At 48.0% G+C, this 18,701-nt stretch overlaps 1 protein-coding gene across 4 annotated transcripts in view; it reads right to left on the bottom strand.

The window, feature by feature from the left end:
• Positions 1-18,701, bottom strand: part of zmiz1a (zinc finger, MIZ-type containing 1a) — a 72,490-nt gene that overhangs the window by 52,466 nt on the left and 1,323 nt on the right. For 3 of the 4 annotated variants that reach the window (XM_029835710.1, XM_003964004.3, XM_029835708.1), the window contains exon 2: positions 148-265. The gene's annotated coding sequence lies outside the window, so the exon portion shown is untranslated. Of the gene's footprint in view, positions 1-147; positions 266-1,154; positions 1,296-18,701 lie in introns of all 4 variants that reach the window. The other variant, XM_029835709.1, reaches the window with a different exon arrangement.

An 18,701-nucleotide genomic window follows, 5' to 3' on the forward strand; every position in this document is an offset into this window, starting at 1 on the left:
AGCCTGGCAGGACAACCCATCATACGCGACTGGCTCGCGTGGCTCATACGTGCTGAGACAGCTCAACTCCGGGCAGTGAAATGAGCCACGACGGAACCAAAGAGCACACAGGCACAATGATATTGATTTAAAGAAAGATCCATTTACCTGGGTGAACTCTGACCTCAGTCGGACTGTTTCTATGGTCACCTTCCCCTCCCCCGCTCTGCCCTTCATGTATTCCTCACGCTCCGTCCCTTGCTGACCTCCCTCCTTAAGCGGCAACCTGAGAGAAGAAAGAAAGGGGAAAAATGCTGTTAGGTTTCTTTTAATGGAACACCAGAGAGTGTATGGTTCACACAGAGGACAACGGTATCGTGAAGAAATAAACCCCCCCCCACCCTCTCCCCCCAGTGTTGAAAAATGTATGCAGGAAGCCATGGGGGAGTTTGCAATACTGCCCCATTTGCTGCCCTCCCCAACCCGCCCGGAAAGCCAATGAACCAATGAGCAGCTGCACCACCTATCAAACTGCCACTGCCTCGCCTGTACAGTGCAGCAGTCATGTATACCCCTACACACACACACACACACACACACACACACACAGTCACACACAGGAACCGCGTCCTTCCTAAAGGTTATCAGCAGCCTGGCTCTGGTCAGTCCTCATCCTGAGTCCATTACACACACACAAACACACGCACGACGCGCCTCTTACTCCCTCACCGGCACTTTGCTGCACAATATTCACGCTGCACACAAACGCAGCGTAGGTCCGGAAAATTTGGGGGCTCAGCCGAACATCAGCGACCAAACGTTACTGTTGGAGATTTATTATGACGTTAGGTTTTAACCATTAAAGAAGGTAAAGGTGCAAGTTCACCTTCGCCGCTCACCAGTCATCAAGGTCAACTCTGCTAACTTAAATGTCACTTGTGTTGTAGTAGCTAATGCAGAAAATACTAATGCTGTAGTAAACAAATTCAAGTTGATGTGAACTTATAATGTAAGAAATAGTAATAATAACATATTTAGAAGGTCTGCAGTGGTTTTTAATCTTTGGTTAATGCACACTAACTAATTTGAATGACAAAAGCCGTATCAAAGCATTTTCTACTTTCTACTCCAACCGACAGTAATAAAAACATGAAAATAACAAGAGAGTAACTCACAAGTCCTGACTTTATCTTAGAAATCTCCTGGTAATTGACACACAACACCCTCTTTGTTTTCCATTGTTTAGTGTTTCCAATCCCGACCACAGCTACAACAAGCACGTTTCCTCTGCTCCAGGCTGTCCTGGGGGCCATTTTCTAAGGAGATAAAATATACAGCACACCTGCTAAGCGGCAAAGACCAATTTGCACAGAAAATTTGAGAGGAAACTTGCAATACGTTCTGTATAAAAGTTTCAATTGTTCAGATTTCCAGAAGGTTCTTCCTAAAACCTGTTGTACATTATCTTCTTTGTGCTGCGCAATTAATCCCGTTTGTAGCCGTAGCAAACGTTAGCATTGCTAGCATTAGAGTTGGCTCCACTACCAGCTGCTGATTTTTTGAAATTGCACACTCAGATCCCAGATAGAGATATCACGGGAGACTTGTTTTCTTTGGAATACAGCTGCAACCAAATCGGGACCAGACACAGTTTCTGAAATGGCCAATGATTACAAGAGAGAGTCGTGAGGTAATGATTAGACGGCAGGTGGGGGGACGGCAGACCATCTGACATAAAATAAAGATGGATGGGATGGCAACACTCCCACTATTATGTCGACCGAAGGACACACACGTACGGAAAATGCAAGTTTGGGTTTTCTTTTTCCAAATACATAAAACCAAAGAGTGACATTTGCCTTCTGAATGTGATATTTGAACGTGACACTCGAGGAAAATGAATGTAGAAAGTAGTGTGTCCTCAACGGCTGGCTTTATTTGCTTATTAGAACAAACAGCGAGAAAGCTTGGTGAAACTATGGCAACTATCAGCATGTTATCAAAGAGGTGCTATTGTAAGATAGTAGAGCCTGGGGCTCGTGGGCAAGACAACAAGATTTAGTAAACACTGTATCTCACCAAAGCAATCTAAAGGATTTGGACACACAACACCGCTGTTTCCTCGCGTTCATCTGATACTCTTTTATTTTGAACATAGCAAGACAAGATTGAAGGAAGAAGAGGTCATATTTTATGCATTACCCCCTCTGTGCATCTGGTATTCTGGCACGTAAACGGCGCGATCGCTCCAAAGCAAGGTTGGCCAAAAGTATCACGTCAAAAATCAGATACCTCCTGAGGTTTGTTAGAGGGAGAAGAGATGGCTGGTTTCAGTTTGGCCTCCAGACCTCTTCACACATGCTCCCTGATTCAAGAGGAAGGAGCCCGGTGAGAAACAGGCGTAGGGAGAAGGGGTTGATGTTGGAGCAAGGCCAACAAGAAGAGGACAGGGCGGAGGAGAGGCTCATAAATACACGGGGAGGCGAGCAGGTGTCACAGACAAATGTGATTTACTGGGTCTCCATCCCACACAGCGCTGACAGGTAAGCCTATTAGGCTGATATTACCCAGCTATAACACGCACCGCTGGACCCTTGTAAACACGTGTGCACCAAGTATCTAAAGGCTGAGAGATTAAACACACCAATTACAAAACTCAATTGTTCAGTCAACAGCAAATAGTTTTCTGGTTGAGTGGACTTTTTCCACATCTCTTCTGTTTCAGACGTTGAGGTCTTCTGCTCTTTCGAGGCTCAAAGAGCAGCGGTGTTTCATTAGAGCAGAGATCAGGCTGGAAGAACAATCCTCTAAAATCACTGCAATAACATGGCCCTCAAAGGGAAAATACCCGAGTGAGGACCAAGCGGCACATCCTTTCTGCATATTGGAGGAACCACGCAAGAAAGCCGATGTTTATGAGAAACTGAGCACGCCAGAGAACGCCGAGCGGAGATCCGCAATCGAGTTCCGCTTGTAATGCTGTGACATGAGACGACGGGGAAATTGCTACCACTTGAGCGGCGCGTTACAGATGTTTTTGGAGAGCAACATAAGCACAAACGGGCGCTGGCTCATAATGTGGTGAATATTGCAGTGAAAGAGCCGAGCGTCTCACCCCGGCTTTTGCAGACTCTGGGGCTTTTTTCTTCTTTATCCTTGTCAGAAGCGTGAACTCTTTCATCCCAGATATAAGAGGCTGCGGTAAAATCCTCAAAGAAACTAATCACGTTAAATGAGGTTAGCGCCTGCATCTTTGACTTTGGAGTGTGTGTGTGCGAGTGTGTGATGGAGGAGCGTAGGTGCCTATGCTCTGACGGTGTGTGTGCACTCACAGGCGGAGGTAAAACAATTTTCTGCGCAAAGTCTTCAGAGCGATTTAAATGCTGAAGATGACAAAGCCCAAGTTTGCCCACTAAAAGCCCTTAACACCATAACGTTTACTTTAGCTTCCTGGGGGGAATCCGAGTCTCAAGCGGCTGCTCAAATCAGACAAGGCTCACTCAAACGCGCACGTACACATGCATTATCATCCACGGGCGAGGGAGCGGGAGAGCAATAAAAGTCTACATCATCTCCTCAAAGCAGGTGGCGCCGTGCCTGGGCGTCAAACCATCAACTGTTAAACCTGAGAGAATTGGGAGCAGTAAAAAGAAAGAAAAAAAATCAATGCCCCCCCCCAAACGTGGCAAACGGCAGTCAATGATATCGGGAGGAGGAGGAGGAGGAGGAGGAGGAGGAGGGAGAGAATCTGCAGCTGCATCTCAAGAGGTAAAGGAGAAGCCAGCAGGAGGGAAGGAAGCAAGGAGAAATCCCCCGCTGAGCTAAAAGCCCAAGTCGACTCGTGTTTATTTGTAATTGATGACCTCTGAGCAATTAAAAAACACAACCAGAAAAAACAGATTTAATTATAATTGCGATTTAAAACGGCCGAGTCTCTGCTATCGATTGGCAGGGCGAGCGAGAGTGAGGCCATTTCCCTCCAGCCAAGATAAAACACTTTACTAGGAGCTGTCAGATACTTATCAGGAGGAAATGAGCAGAGGAATACCATTTTCCAAAAACAAACAGGTCAAGTGTTTCTCCTACTGCTCACGCTCACCTATCCTGATATCATTATCTCTTATGTCTTCCTGTGTGGAGGCCAACAGAGAAGAGAACTAATCGTTTGGCGCCCATGAGGGCGCCCACCCCGCACGCCGAAGGGAGTGGGGGTTCAGAGACCGAGGAGGGCGAGGCCTCGGGATCGGGGCGGAGACCGCCAGCGCCCGCACACTCGCTGGTGCGAGTTTGGGCCGAATCTCAGAGCCAGATCTCCCCCCAAAAAATGTGTGTCGTTTCTGGCGAGGAGTCTGTGTTCCAGGATGAAAAGAAGAAGGGAAAAAAAGCAGCGCACAAAGAGAAGGAGAGGAGAGAGCAGCCCACGCAAGACAGGCCTGTTGTGTGGAGAGGAGGGCGACCCGGCATCGACATCAACGCCGGTTCTGCCGTGTCGCTCAGCAGGTAATTAGGATAACAACATGTTCCCAAGGCAGCTTTTCTCTGATTTATTTTCCGAGCACTTACCCTTCCTAAAATCTGCTCCTGATAGCATCTGATATGATTACAAAGTCAAGATCCTTTTCAAGGAGCGCCCACTTGTGTGTGTGTGTCTAATTTTGTGTAGAACTTTCCCTCTTGTGGCAGCTCAGGGATGCGTCTCAACTTACCGCGCCGCTCAAGACGTTTCGGTTTTTGGAAAACACGACTGAACTTTAGCCTCCAACGCCATCTGTTACCGGGCACTCAGCTGCTCGACAGTCGGTTGTAAATGCACCTAGACGGGGGAATGCATCACTCCATTGTGTCTGTTATCATCCAGTTTTAGCTGTGGGAGTCTGGCTCTGAGAGGAGCGAGCAGAGCTGACCCCGCGATCACCTCCGCGAAGCGGCATATCCTCGCCTGTCATCACAGCCGACCCCTTAAACGGCCCAGCGCCGCTCTGCAACGGAGCCGGGCTGTTGACATACTGAAGACATTTAAGATAATCCCAGAGATGTCTTCAGTGTTTTCCAAGATTACATCTTCAAAGGGGAAACGGGGCCAGCAGCCTCTACTTGAAAGAGCAGGAGATGCGGAGGGCTCTTGTTCTAAAGGAGAGGGTGGAATCGCTCAAGAATGCAATCATGCTTTAGGAGTGGAAGGCCTGTCCTAGCTAGCTACAAGGAGGGGTAGAGGATGATGGAGTCCGACCCTGGAGAGGGTCGATCTCCCTTGTAGATCGTACAGGTCATGCGAGGTCCAGCTCGCAACTTGGTGAAATGTTGTTAGCTGACTCAACATTTCAGGCATTAACCCTGAATGTGGTGACGTAACATAACCCGAATACATTTTCTTACCTCAACCAACATTTACAAATTCATGCAGCAAAGCAACTGCATGCTCACGATGCAGGAGGCTGCAGATGACTCCAGATCACAATTACCCACATTTTTTATCTACAGATACCACGGAACAAGAATGAGTCAATAATTGGAGGTGTTAAATGTCACGTATTACCTCCCCCCAAACGAAAGCCAAACGATCTGACTTGTGTCTGCAAGTCTTTGCAGTGACATCCTCTGTGGTTAATGATGACGGTGAAAGGCATCGTGGTGGCGAAGATGCAGCCTTTGAGAGTTATGATTCACAAGACAGAGAGAATTTGTCGAACAGAACGAGCCTTAATGCTCTGTGCCCTTTCTCACCTGGGCTGGTAGCGTCATCCGTGAGTCAGCAAGCGGAGCAGGGATCAAACAGGAAGTGAGGTCCGATTATCAACTGCACATACTGCACGCTGTGGACAGTCAGACAACTCACACAGCCATCCGGGGGCTATTTTTACACCACAGAAGAAGAAGGCAAACAGGAGAAAAGAAAAAAAGTGATTGGCAGGAGGTTGTCATGAAGCAAATAAAGCCGTGTGATCAGAACTGTGTCTCACAGAGGGAGGCTAATTTTTGCACGGGGGCGCTAATAAACGGGACACTTGTGCAGCCAGACAAAGCAGCAGCAGGTATGGCGTGGTTCCTCTGAGCGAGCTCTGCGGCGAGCCCCACCTCCGTCGCTCCAGTCTCACTGACCACAGTTGAAAAATTAATGCAGCAAACTGACAACACTCAGGGTCTCTCTCCCCCTCCCGCCGCCCCTCCACTCCCCCTCCCTCTCTTTCTCTCTCCCTGACACGCCCCGCCTCGTGTAAAAGGATCAATTACCGAAGCAGGGATCCACTCAGTGGAGCTAAAGAAACAAGAGGCGCTCTCCATCGCAGCTGCGTGAGTGTGTGCGTACGTGCTAAGACGTTCCAGGCAGACTTATGATGGCCAGAAAACGGAGGAGGAGGAGGTGGTAATAGTCTGTTTGCTGCTCTCTAATGACAGCAGCAGAGTGGATTAGTGAGCTTCCAAACCCATCTCTATCACTCCTCCCAGTAAGTGACAGAGCATGTAAATAACCGGTTGTGGCCAGTAGCAGCAAGAAAAAGAAGAAACAAACAAAATCATTTTGTTCGGAATCCAGAGAGATTCAGTTTTCCGGCAGTCACGTTAAGAACACATCAGACGAGTTATTCAAACGTGGCCCGGGGGTGGGGAAGTGTGTGTGTGTGGGGGGTGGGAGTAACCTAAAGGAAGGCATCAGCAGAAACAGAGTGGTAATCCCGCGGCTGCCCATGTTTGCCACGCGGGCGTGCGGCATCGACAGCAGCAGCGCCCAGACTGGCGTTATCAGTGGCAGCCACGGGGCTCCTCTAATAACCCTTCTGATGTTCTGTGGTGCACAGACAGACAGGAAAACCGGCAGACCGGTGGACAATTTTCACTTCCTACTTAATAAAAGAGCACCGTCTTTTCACTTTGTGCAAGAGAGAGAGAGAGAGAGAGAGAGAGAGAGAGAGCGAGAGAGAGAGAGAGACTGAGTCATTCCAGTCTTTTGTAGTGTTTAATGCTTGTACGTATGGAGTGTTTCATATGTTTTGCGCCTATTCTCCGCCGCTACCCACTCCACATTAACCTTTCATACAAGTTTTACATTTATGACCCTGTTTTTTAACTCCTGCAGCCACAGCAGGAACGCGTCCGCCCACAAGCGTCACAATCGCCATTTGAAAGGTCGCACGCGACGCTCTCGGCCTCGTCACGGCCGTGATTTATGCCTTTGTCCCGCACCTCTCCGTGTTAATCTCCATCCGTGAGTCTAATCACCTCGACCACCGCAGCTCCTGGTGCCCTCAGGACAGAAGTCATAGCTGACAGGGAAACAGCTTATGTCAATAATCTGCTGTTGACACAAGATGGGCAGCACGCCGTGCCTGCCTGGCTGCTACACTGAGGCTCCGTGCTCAGATAAGAGGAGCTGCCACATCGGTTGCTGCTACTTTTCATCTTTATCTATCCAAGTTCTTTTCCTTGTCATCGAAAAAGTTATTTATCCCCGCATCTTGTTGTGAAACCGACAGAAAAATCAGCAGACGCTGTGCCGTGAGGCTCCATTTGTAGTCAATGAATAACTTGAACTTCAACAGCCCGGCTGTGATGACACAAAAAAAAGGCCGGCATTACTCAAAGAAATCCAACAGCTGTGGTCGGCCCTCTTGTGAGTGATAATTATTTCCTTCAAGAAGTTTCCACAACCGATTCAAGGGCCATGAAAACATCTACTCTCGCGTGCCTGGAAGCAACCTCGCAGCACTGTGAGCATGACTGGCTAGACATGGCCGCCACATGTGGCGTAAAGACTTAATCGGGCCTCTTGTGTGGATGCTCTACGAGAGAATTCCCTCTGCGCGAGCTGATGGAAACCTTTGGTGATGACACAGGAGAAGCCCGCAGGACTGGCAGCTCGTGAGCCGTGCAGCTTAAATCAGCTCTCCTGACACGCACCGACACACCGGCTGACACGAACCTCCGACGTCAAATTCAAGCACCCACTCGGTCCCTTAACATTAAACTCGACATGTGGCTTGTGTGCCCGTGATCTTCAGTGTAAATGTAGGCCAGTGCACACGGTCTGAAGAGGTTAGGCAGATATGAAAGAGCGCAGCGGCATGTTAGCGTGGAATAAAACGGATAGCTGGACGAGGGGCGGCACAATGCAAGCAAAGAATAAGACATTATCCTGATGGCCTCGATTCAATTTTAGGGGCCCAGAAACACTTGGATGACTTCAGATAGCGGCAACCAATTGATGTTAATTGTTGCGATCTCACCTTTGAAATGTTCGGCGCACTGGCCGGGAAGAGGGATTGTTCCGAGGAAATCGATACCGAGCTCTGGTTTTGTGACAGATATTATCAGCTCCGGATTTCAAGATGGTGACTGATATTTTATGTGCCACCAAAATGCAAGGAGAGAGGTTTCAATAATTGATGGCGCTGGAGCAGGGAGATTTTTAACTGCTCTCCTATTATCAATCATTAATGAAGTTTCCATCAAAAACACTTCAACCCCTTCAAGTATCAAATCTCTCCTGAAGGCGGAGGGCATTCAAACATCCCATTTAATCAAAGGCCATATAACGTCCCCCTTTCTCATCTTTGCTTGTGCAAATTAGCATAGAAACAAATAACAGCAAGAGCTGCTCAATGTGCATCTTAGTTCAGAGAGGGGAGGTTTAATAGGAAAATTCTAAATACTTCAATTCACCAACCAGGCTTCTCACCTTCTTCCTCCTGCAAACCCGTTCAAAGCTCGGTCTATCTGTCCTCTATGTGGTGTGCAAGTTCAGCGTCACGCGACGACATTCTCAAGGACACCGCTGACACCCTGTGAAACCACTTTAGGTGTGCAGGCAGCCGGCATCACCAGCCGACCACCGGCGCTGATTAAAATGTGCTCAGACAACATTAATCTTTAGCAGCATCTTTAAAGGCCAGGAACTGTACGAGATGTCCACCTCAGCTGCGGGATAGCAGCAATGATGGAGCACCAACAATTACCCCTTGAGATTTCTTTGACACTTTTCTGTGTGTAAGTGATCAGTTTCATATGAGACAGCAGTAACTGTGTCCGGTTTGATTTGTAGCTGCAGACAGGCTGCGGGTAGAGAGCCGCACTGCCTCCTACTTTCGCTTTCTCCTTCTGTCAGGCCCCGGTAACACACACACACACAAGCGCGTGTGTGCACGAGCTGTCCTGTTTCACTGCCGCGACCTTCCTTGTCACTGCTGTAGAACAGACTGCTGCATAAAAGGCAAAGAGGGGTCAGCGAGAAGATTCAGGAAGTGAAAATAGCTTGTTAAATATAGGTGCAAGCCTGCACAGGGACACGCTACAAATGAGGTAACAGTAACGCTGCATCAGCACGCTTCAGGATCACTTAGGATGTTGGATACATGCACATTCTGTCTGCATTTGTGCACGCATGCAGGACGAGCAGCGCAGTACCGATGGAAACCATGGGGGGCAGCATTGAGCACCGATAAATACCTTTGAAACTTTTGGTGAGTTGGTGAAAACGGGCTTGGTGCCAGATGCTAAAGCAGAAGAACGCTGATTTCATGCACTTTTGAATGTAACATGACGTGAAGGCTTTGATTCAGCATCGTGGCGGACTCCCCGTCGTTCCAAAAACGCTTTGCCACGGTTCATTATGTTGCCTACCTGTTGCTACCACACACAGCAGACTGTGTCTAAACAACTTGTCGGGACGTATCTGCTTCCAGGTCAGTGAAATATAAGCAAAACGTGGATCACACATGCTCGCGTCCACATGCTCTTGTAAATCAACTCACTATCAATCTATCTGTGGGTGTTAGTCCAGCTACAATGGGACAAAAAATCTATATAAAGACATTCTATTGTTCTTATTTAAAAATATTTTATCTATATTAGCAACGTATACAATAAAATACATATTGAGAAATGCTCAAAAACAGCACATGCAGGAATAATCATTGCCATTTTTTAAATCTCGAATTTCTATCGCTGGGATTTCCACCCGACCAACCAAATGCTGTTATTCATATAGAAAAGGCAGAGACTTCATAAAGGAGCCTAATCGGCTCGTCACACATGGTACCCTTTAACTTTGCGACTCGCGTGAGACGTGTTCAATCGGAGCGGTTTCAGAGCCGGCGGCTAAGGCGACGTTGTAAAGCCGACTATTCCCGAGGATTTCAACACATCAAATAGGGCTGTTTTTATCAGAAAAGCACCATGCTAGTGGTGCTGTAGCGCTGTCCGCGCTCACAGATTGGACTTTATTTCAATTTAAAAGTTGTGTTTGCTGAAACAACAGAGACGTTCTTAAAAATAGATCATGTTTCAGATCCATTTGATATTCTGTAAATATGAACATGAACAAATTGATGGACTTTTTTTTTTTTTTTACAAATATTTCTGCTTTTTACTTCCCATCAATTCAACTTCAAAAAAATTAAACTTCTGTTACCACCCGAGTCGATCTGGCCTCTGTGGCCTTTTTATCAAAGTAGCCGTGTGGCTGTGTGGTATTTTAGTTGCAGACAAGGACAGTTTTGAAAACCCTCCAACATCTGAGAGCTGACACTCAAAAGGCTGAAAAGCGCCGTGGCAACAAGCAGCGTTGTCGTAAAATCAAATGGAATGGCAGTGAGGAGGAAGGGTTGTGAAATGGATGTTGTCAAATTGGTTTCATAAAAACTCTCTTGCTCTCAGAGAACTTTCACAAACAGGATGAATGTTTACCCTGCAACTATATGTGTCGGAGTTTCCAGTATCAGCCGCCTGCTGTGCTAACTACTCAACCTGCTTTAGACAGCTTTGAACTGGGAAAAACGTGGCAGCTGATACCAACACGGCCCAACAAAGGAAATCATCGGCACATGGAGAGACGAATTGTCAACATCTGAAACCTAGGAGCATCCAGAAGTAAAGCTAATGATGACAAACAGACGGCAACATTAGCTGAGTAGTGTGGACTGGCTATTCGTCCAGATTAGTAGTTTCTGAGAGAAGAGGGAATTTTTTGGTTGCAATCATTCTTTCTCAACTTCCCATTTTCCCATGAGCATCTGAGCCGAGCGTCTCCCGTCATCGTGCAGTCGCCAACTGTGAGATAAAAGCGACAACTGCAGCAACAATAGCAAATGTCAAAGCAGCGATGGAGATCAATAAACAACCATTAAACTCTGAAAACGTTACGTCAAGTTTTAGGCTTGACAACCGCGAGCATGTCAATCTATAGCTGAGCCGAACAGCTACAATTAGCGCCCCGTTCATTCATTGTGTAATTGGTTTTGTCAGTACTGGGACCGCCCCAGGCACACAGATCTAGTTTAACTGTCAAATCCTCCATTTGGCTCAGCTGTGCGAGTGGCCAAAAACACCCCGATGGAACCAACATTTCTGCTCTTTTCCTCAAAAGGCCAGTCTGAGAAAGCTTGTGTCAGCACAAGATGGGACACCGCACACTCCGGTATGCCACAAAAGTCCAAATAACAGATGCTCCATGCAGCGACAACAAAAAGCTCAATGCCCTGGTGGGCACATGTGGCAGAGAGGCTTTTTAATGAGGAAGACAGAAACCTAAGAGCGAATCAGGGCTTGTAAACTTGGCCCCACAGTGCCCGGACGGCGTGTGCTACTCTTCGTGACCTGGACGCTTTGAGCCACAGATCGGAACAGGGACGCAGAGCGACAGATGTCTGCCTCGGCGCCGCGGCCCAGGCACGGTTGCTGCCGACACACGTGGCAAAAGGCGAGGGAAACGAGGGCGAGCAGAGGAAAAGAGCGAAGGAAAAAAATGAAGGCGGCCGGCGTCTGCACCCCGTCAAGAATCTGACGTCATGTGATAAACTTCCCCAGACAACAACCAGTTCGGTCAGAAAGTGACACTGCAAGTTTAGACGCAGATGGGGTGGTGAGTCTCACACTCTCTGGCCCAGAGGGGAGGAACAAGAGTCATCTCCATGTGTCCTACATTAGCATTCGAATTAAGTGAACATGAGGCCCAAAACTTCAAGTCGCAAATCTTCAAGACCCTGCTGCACGTTTGGCTTTGAGGAGCAACACGTTAGAACCAAAGATAAGAGGGGAGGGAGCTAATTATAGCTACGCAGCAAGACGGCCAGAAACAAAGTTGATTATCATCATCCTCAAGTGGGCACAAAAGAAACCTGCTGCCTTCCCCCTCCCTGCCACAATCCAATAGAGAGGCTTTTAGCCTTCATAATGATTTACAAAGTGACAAGTCAAACAGATTTACTGTGACAGCCTGAAAAGGACCAGCATGACCACCATTACCGCTCATGTGACCAGACCTCAAGCCATTCGGCTGTGCCCCTTTCATCCACCACCTCCCCTCCCGCCTGTTCCAGGGGACACCGAAGAATGAGGCAGGGCTCAATGGTGGCAAGCAACAACCCTTTTCAAATACCCTCCTCCCCCTCCCCCGCACTCCACACGAGCCCCCTTCAAACAAGAGGGAAAAGCTCGGCTTTGTGGAAGTTACTTAAAGCGGCAGAGCCCCAGATAAGGATCTGGTCATGGAAAAGTTGTTGTAGGAACTAAATGGTGATATGGTTTATCATGTTTAACGAGCCATGAATTTTTAAGCTAGCTTATGCTAAGAGCAACCTCCCTATTACAGCACTCGTTAGCTTGAAATAAAAGGTTATTAAAAAAGGCATAAGGAAATCGCTGTGCCGTAGTCTTCAGAGAAATATTCTTTTGTAATATTATTTAAGCCACGTTGGATGCTGATGAACTTTTGTGCAGATTTGTGGAGCATTTATTAGCATCCCTCCCCTGACTGCGGGTGCAGCCGTCATATCACCAACGTTTGCTTTCTCTGGAAGGTGAAAAACACCTTAGCTGCTTGAGCTTTGAAAACAGAGCCACCCCTAAAACCATCAGAGCTGGCAACAGGGAGATGTGTGCAGAGAATTCCCAAGGAGTCAAGACCCTCGGGCCACGCAGATTCAGTTTCCCCTTTCTAGCTTCCAAAAACAAAGGAATTCCAGAGAAAACCAGGGCAGGACCTCACCCCAAGCCAACACTGCTGCTGCTGCTACCCCCACCTCGCTCTCACACACGCACACACACTCCATGGCAATGTGCACACACAGTTACCCGGTGGAGCTAATGGTGTACGTGTGCACGTGTGCGCGTGGCGCGTGTGTTATCTGGCCCAAATTCATAATTCACAGCCATGTCTGTCACTGTTGTTGTTGTTGACCATTGCTAGGCAGCAGAGTGCAGCCACACACATTGAATATTGTGCAACAGCCTCAAGATGTTTGGGTCAGCCCGGCCACCCCCACCTCTCCTCTCTCTCCACCCCCACTCCTCCAAATATATATGACTCAGACATGAAACGTGTGATTTACTCACGTGGATCTTTAACAATGTCAACACGCGCCACTCGGTTCCCACTGGAGTCCCACCAGACGGCCGAGCGGAGGCTGCAGGACGGCTGTGATGCAATATGATGATGTGCAATAAGTGCATTATTAGCTGCAGCTTATTTAGGGAATTTGGAGTAATGGATAGTCGTTACGACGCTAGCAGGCGCACAAGAGCTCTTAAGAGCTTTCTTTATTTTCCTTCTATTAGATTTATGACATTATAAATTTGATGGAGGGTGTTTTGAAAAGAAACATTAACAAGAGTAAAGGAGGTTTCCACTTTTGTCGCATCCTACTTCCTTTAGGCGATCCGAATGCAAAATCAGCCGCCGACAAGCACAAATCACCGTCTTGTCAGGAGCCAAATCATATCCCCAAAAGATTCATCTTTCATCATGTTTAAAAGTGATTCTGCCACTGAAAAAAAAATGAACCTTATCAGATTCAAGCCACAACCTCTCCTACTATAAATCCAGCTGAAGCTTCGGTTTGGCTATTGATTTTTTTTTTCTATATTATTCAAAATATGAATCATCCACTAAAGACAAGGACCTAAAATTTGGGGGAAAAAATCTTGATTTTGTTTCTCACGCACATCATGTCTGTGAATAATGACCTCGCGTCTTTTAATATCATAAAACCCAGGGCCGCTCTGTCGGTGATGTTTGCCAGATAATTAAAGAGTCCTGCGAGACAATGATAAACATTGTTTAGGGGCCGAACCCTGGCAAGCGCAAAGCAGTGTATCGACGCTGTCTCCGGAATGCACACGATTAGCCGGGTCTCATTACTAACGTGACAAACAGCCGCTTCCACTGCAGCCTTGCTTTGCCAGGAAGATGCGTCTCTAACATGATGAAATTAGAAAGCAGTGGCACACATTAATCCCGTTACTGACCTCATACAAATGAGCAAAAGCTCCCGGCGTTATTTCAAGTAACACCTTTGGAGGCCTTTGCTTTTGAAAAATGTGTTATAAATTGCTGACACACCATCTCCTCATCATACCCTTACCCCCCCCATGGTGGAGTTAATGCTTAAGAACGGCCCCCTGCCCACAAACCGTCTCCCTTTACAGCCGCTGTATCCACACAGAGGTTTAAAATATGCTCCTTTATCTGAGCCAGCCAGGCAGGACTATGAAAGGGAAGTCAGTCCTCAGAACCCTGGGAAAGTGCCCGGCTCCTGTGTCAAAACTGCAGCGAGGGTAGCGAGCGAAGCAAAGTCCCCGCGCGCGCAGTAATGGACTTTTTCTATCAATCAGCAGGGTTGGAAATAAACCTTCACAGAAGGGTGCTGGAGCTGAAGATTACATGTTAATATGATCCAAGTTATTCCGACCGACACAAACGGCCTCGGTAACAGGCCGCTCGCGCAAGTGAAATAAATAAATAAATAAATCTACGCATCTCCACCCGTCTGCAAAAACAGGGATTTGCATGTGACGTGCGCGTATGCAAAGGCAATGAGAAGTACTCTACCATCAGCAGCCACACGCAGACCTTTGCACTCGGTGCATGCATGAGGGTAGCGTGACACGGGAGCACAGATAACACGACTCCCTCTCCCCCGTCAGAGGCGGAGAATGAATAGAGTGAGCAAATCCAAGTTAATATACTTTGTCAGAACACAAGGAAATATGCTTCCCCGGAGGCCATGATGGAGAGAATCTAACGCCTGCCTTTAGGGACTCTCCGCCATCCCTGTCTACCTCCCACATCCGCATCGCTGTGCACCTTGACAAACATTTCCGACCAGACAAGAGCCTGCTTAAGGCATAAATATTATTAGAAACACCGGATGTGCTGCATTATCTTGGTAAAAGGTGATTGGTGGCGTATGGAGGGTGTATGGAAGGTTCATGAACGGATTACAAATAAGTGCATTTGAGTCAGCGTGAGGTAATTCGGCAGGTACCATAATTCTGGTTAGCCTGTCCTAACAGGCCCATTGTTAGCGCAACAAAGACGGCCTTTGTCGAGGTCCTTTCATTTTCACTGTCATGACATCACGGCACTGTCATGGCTGGCGCAGCTACCGTCCGTTTCATGAGCCCCGGGGAGACAAAGTATTACGATAAGGCTACAGCCGGCGCCGGAATTGGCCTCAGAACTGTTTATTTAAACAAAGACTTATTTACTTAGGTAACGTCGGTATCATTTAGCGGCACAGCCGCATTAGTGGAAACGGAGTATAACACCTGGCCTGAAAAGGCTTCAGGATGTCCCAGGTGAGTAAAAACTGAAGGCACGTGAACGCGCGAAGACCCTCGGAGGAGGCGGCGGCTGCGGCGTGCGCTAACTTGCTGGAGTGCAGCGGTTTACGGGGAAACAAGGCAAACACAGCAGATCAGCGGCAACACTGCAGACCCACTGACCCAGCATGAAGAGGGAGAGAGACTAATTAGCGACTGTACTTACAACTGAAAGGGGAGACTGGGGGAGGGGGCACACAGACAGCACACAGTTGGAGGAGGAGGACAATGAGTTTGTTCAGCTTAAACTGGATTTACAAGCTAAACAGACACACGTCGACGCCACTCAACGATGTACAAAGTATCATTTCTGTTCATCTCCGACTGGCTCGCCAGCGTCGGAGCACAGCGGAGAGCACCGAGAGGGATTCACCAGTGGTTGAAAAAGAAGGAAGAGCGAGGGGAACTGGTGAGAAGTCTGGAGTGCAGGCAGCAGCGGTGGCAGAACGGAGGGATGGAACATATTGTTCCCAGAGAGAGAACGAGTGTCGTTTATGATTCAAGGGTCTCCAGGTTCGAGGGCAGTGGAGGGGGGGGGTCAGGACAGGAGCATCCCCTCCTAACCCCAAATCAAACAGGCATCACACAGGTGGAGGACTGAGCACTTCAAGAACGAGAGCCGAGCCGCCGCTCGTGTTAAATCACTTAAAGATCCGTCTGATGAATTTGCCCGTCTGCATCCGTTTAATATGGACACTTTGCCTGGAGCCATGTGATAACTGGAATATATCTGGAGCAAATCGTTATTTATTCAAGGAAGGGTCTTGATGCAAATGTTTGCAGCGCGGCCTTGTTTCATTTGCACGCCAGAAATCCGACAGGCAAAGGTAACGTTTTCCACGGCGACGTCCCGCCAGCTTTGCCTCCGCATTTACAACTCATTTACAAGGAGAGGCACGTCTGAGGGAAACATCAAGTTTATATTTCCTCTGACACGGCGACAGAATGGCGTAATTAACATACCCGGAAAGCCTGTTGCAAGGTTAACAAAGCGTTTTTAATTTGCATTTGTTCAGAGGATGCCATGTGAAGTGGAGCACTGAGCGATTCCTGGCTTGATTCTGAAAACTAGCGGTATTTAGTGCCGCAGCTGGTCCCAGCAGTGATTGGTAATGGAAGAATGTTGAAACCAAAATCACCGTTTTTAATAAGCCATGACCAAAGTCAATTGGAACGTCCAAACCGCGGAGAGGATTTTAGTTTCACTGTCCTGCAAGTTGGATTTCCAGTGGATTACATCTGCTGAAGTCCAGATCTGAACCCGGTCCAGGCATCGACCACGCCGTCGCCCGGTCCTGGTGTGTTTGCGGCTACTTAGGATTAAAGACGACCCGAAATTCATAGCAAATTCTCACAACTTCCGTGGAAAACTAAAGCAGCTTACCAACCATTTTTCCTCACTCAACTGGAGCCTGGAGGGTATCGCTGACCAGTGCGGCATCGAGGCACCTCGCGTTGGCTCAATTGGGCCCCGAACTGATGGGGCCGCGGCGCTGCTCTCAACAAGAGTTAGACTCTTTGCTGGACTGAAATGCTCCACGTGTAGGAGGCTGTATCAGGGTGCAAACCCAGCCCAAACATAAGCATTTGAAGTTGTTACCTCCGCCGAGCCTTTATTCTGAAAATTAGGCTTTAAAAAGCTCTCGCATCCTTATTAAAAGTTCAAAACTAGACATGTTCAGGAACAAAAGGCTCAGGCTAGATGAAAAGGGCTGCCAAGATGCACCACAAGTGAGACAGAAAGAGAGTCAGAAACAAAGGAGAACTTCTGTTCAGGACACAAGTGGGTGGGATGGGATGGCGGCGAGACACCCAGCTACAGGAATCCATATCAAGTGAACGGGCGAGTGTTGTGCAGCGCTCTTCAAACCACCACCAGCACTTAGATGAAATGTCAGGCTGTCAAAACAGTGATTAGCGTTCGGCAGGTTTTAAAGCACTTAGCAGCTTGGAGCAGCGCAGCCGCTCTGCAAACAATGGCTAACGCTGAACAAGTTGGTAAATTGCTGAGTAACAATAAGCTAATTAGCCAGACGTGAGGAGAAAGGTGTTTTTCCTATTCGCGATTGTAATCAGTCACAGCTCCCTACTTCACACGAGCACAAGGACGGAGAAGAAAGAGCGCTGACTGCCTCAATCTTCTCTGGGATTAATCATCCACAGATCTTGGAGATTGGCTGCGGGATACAGTTTCTTGGACTGAAATAACCGCGGCTTGATCCAAACGACGGAATGAATGAGATGAAATGGAGTTCAGGTTGTGCGAGTTCTATAAAATCTCAATGAGAACCGTGGAGAGTCCATTCAGCCTCCATGTTGGATCCAGGCGACGAGCATATTGTTGCATCTAAACACAGCTCCTCCATCACCATGCTGCAACTTGTAGCGCTGCCAGCACACACGGTCCCAGTTGCCGGTCTCCATTTTCCCATTTCTAAGCATATTATGGTATGTAGAGCCTGACGGCTCGCTCTAAATCACCACGTGTTCGACTGCGCCCAGCATCACAGCCCCGAAATTTGATTTCAGAGTGACTTTCTGAGGGACTTTTCAGCCTGTTTAGAGCATGAGACACTCTTCTGCCTCATCTCAGCCTCGTTGGCCGGCCGGCTGCTGAGAGGCCCCGCGAGGGACGACAGGAGAAAAGAAAACTGACACACAATAACACAGATGCGCTTCCAACTTCCACAAAGTTGCAGATGGCTTTAATTCCTCCTCATCTTCCTCTCGCAGCGTTAAAAGGTAATCCACGCCCACAAGCGCGAATTTTCCGTGCTTTTTATTTGGAGACGACTTCATGCCGCTTCGCGACAGCGTGGGGGGGGGGGGTGAAGTTGAACAGAACTAATTAATGTGTTTCTGCTGAAACAATTACATTACATCACCGATTGAAACAGCAAAGGAAGGAGAGAGCGGTGGTTGCGCGCATCCGAAATCTGTTTACACACGTTCTTCGACATACGGGGAACGGACACGGCACCGGCACCTGCAATCCAGCGCAATCCCGCTGCAATAAACACCCACTGTCTGAAAATATAATGTTATGTTTCACACAGAATTAGATCACGGGCTTTAAGGAGCTCAAAAGAGAGCTGATGCACTGCTGCCACGGGGCACAACACCTTGTT

The sequence above is a fragment of the Takifugu rubripes genome, chromosome 4 (assembly GCF_901000725.2).
Source record: "Takifugu rubripes chromosome 4, fTakRub1.2, whole genome shotgun sequence".
Classification (NCBI taxonomy): domain Eukaryota; kingdom Metazoa; phylum Chordata; class Actinopteri; order Tetraodontiformes; family Tetraodontidae; genus Takifugu; species Takifugu rubripes.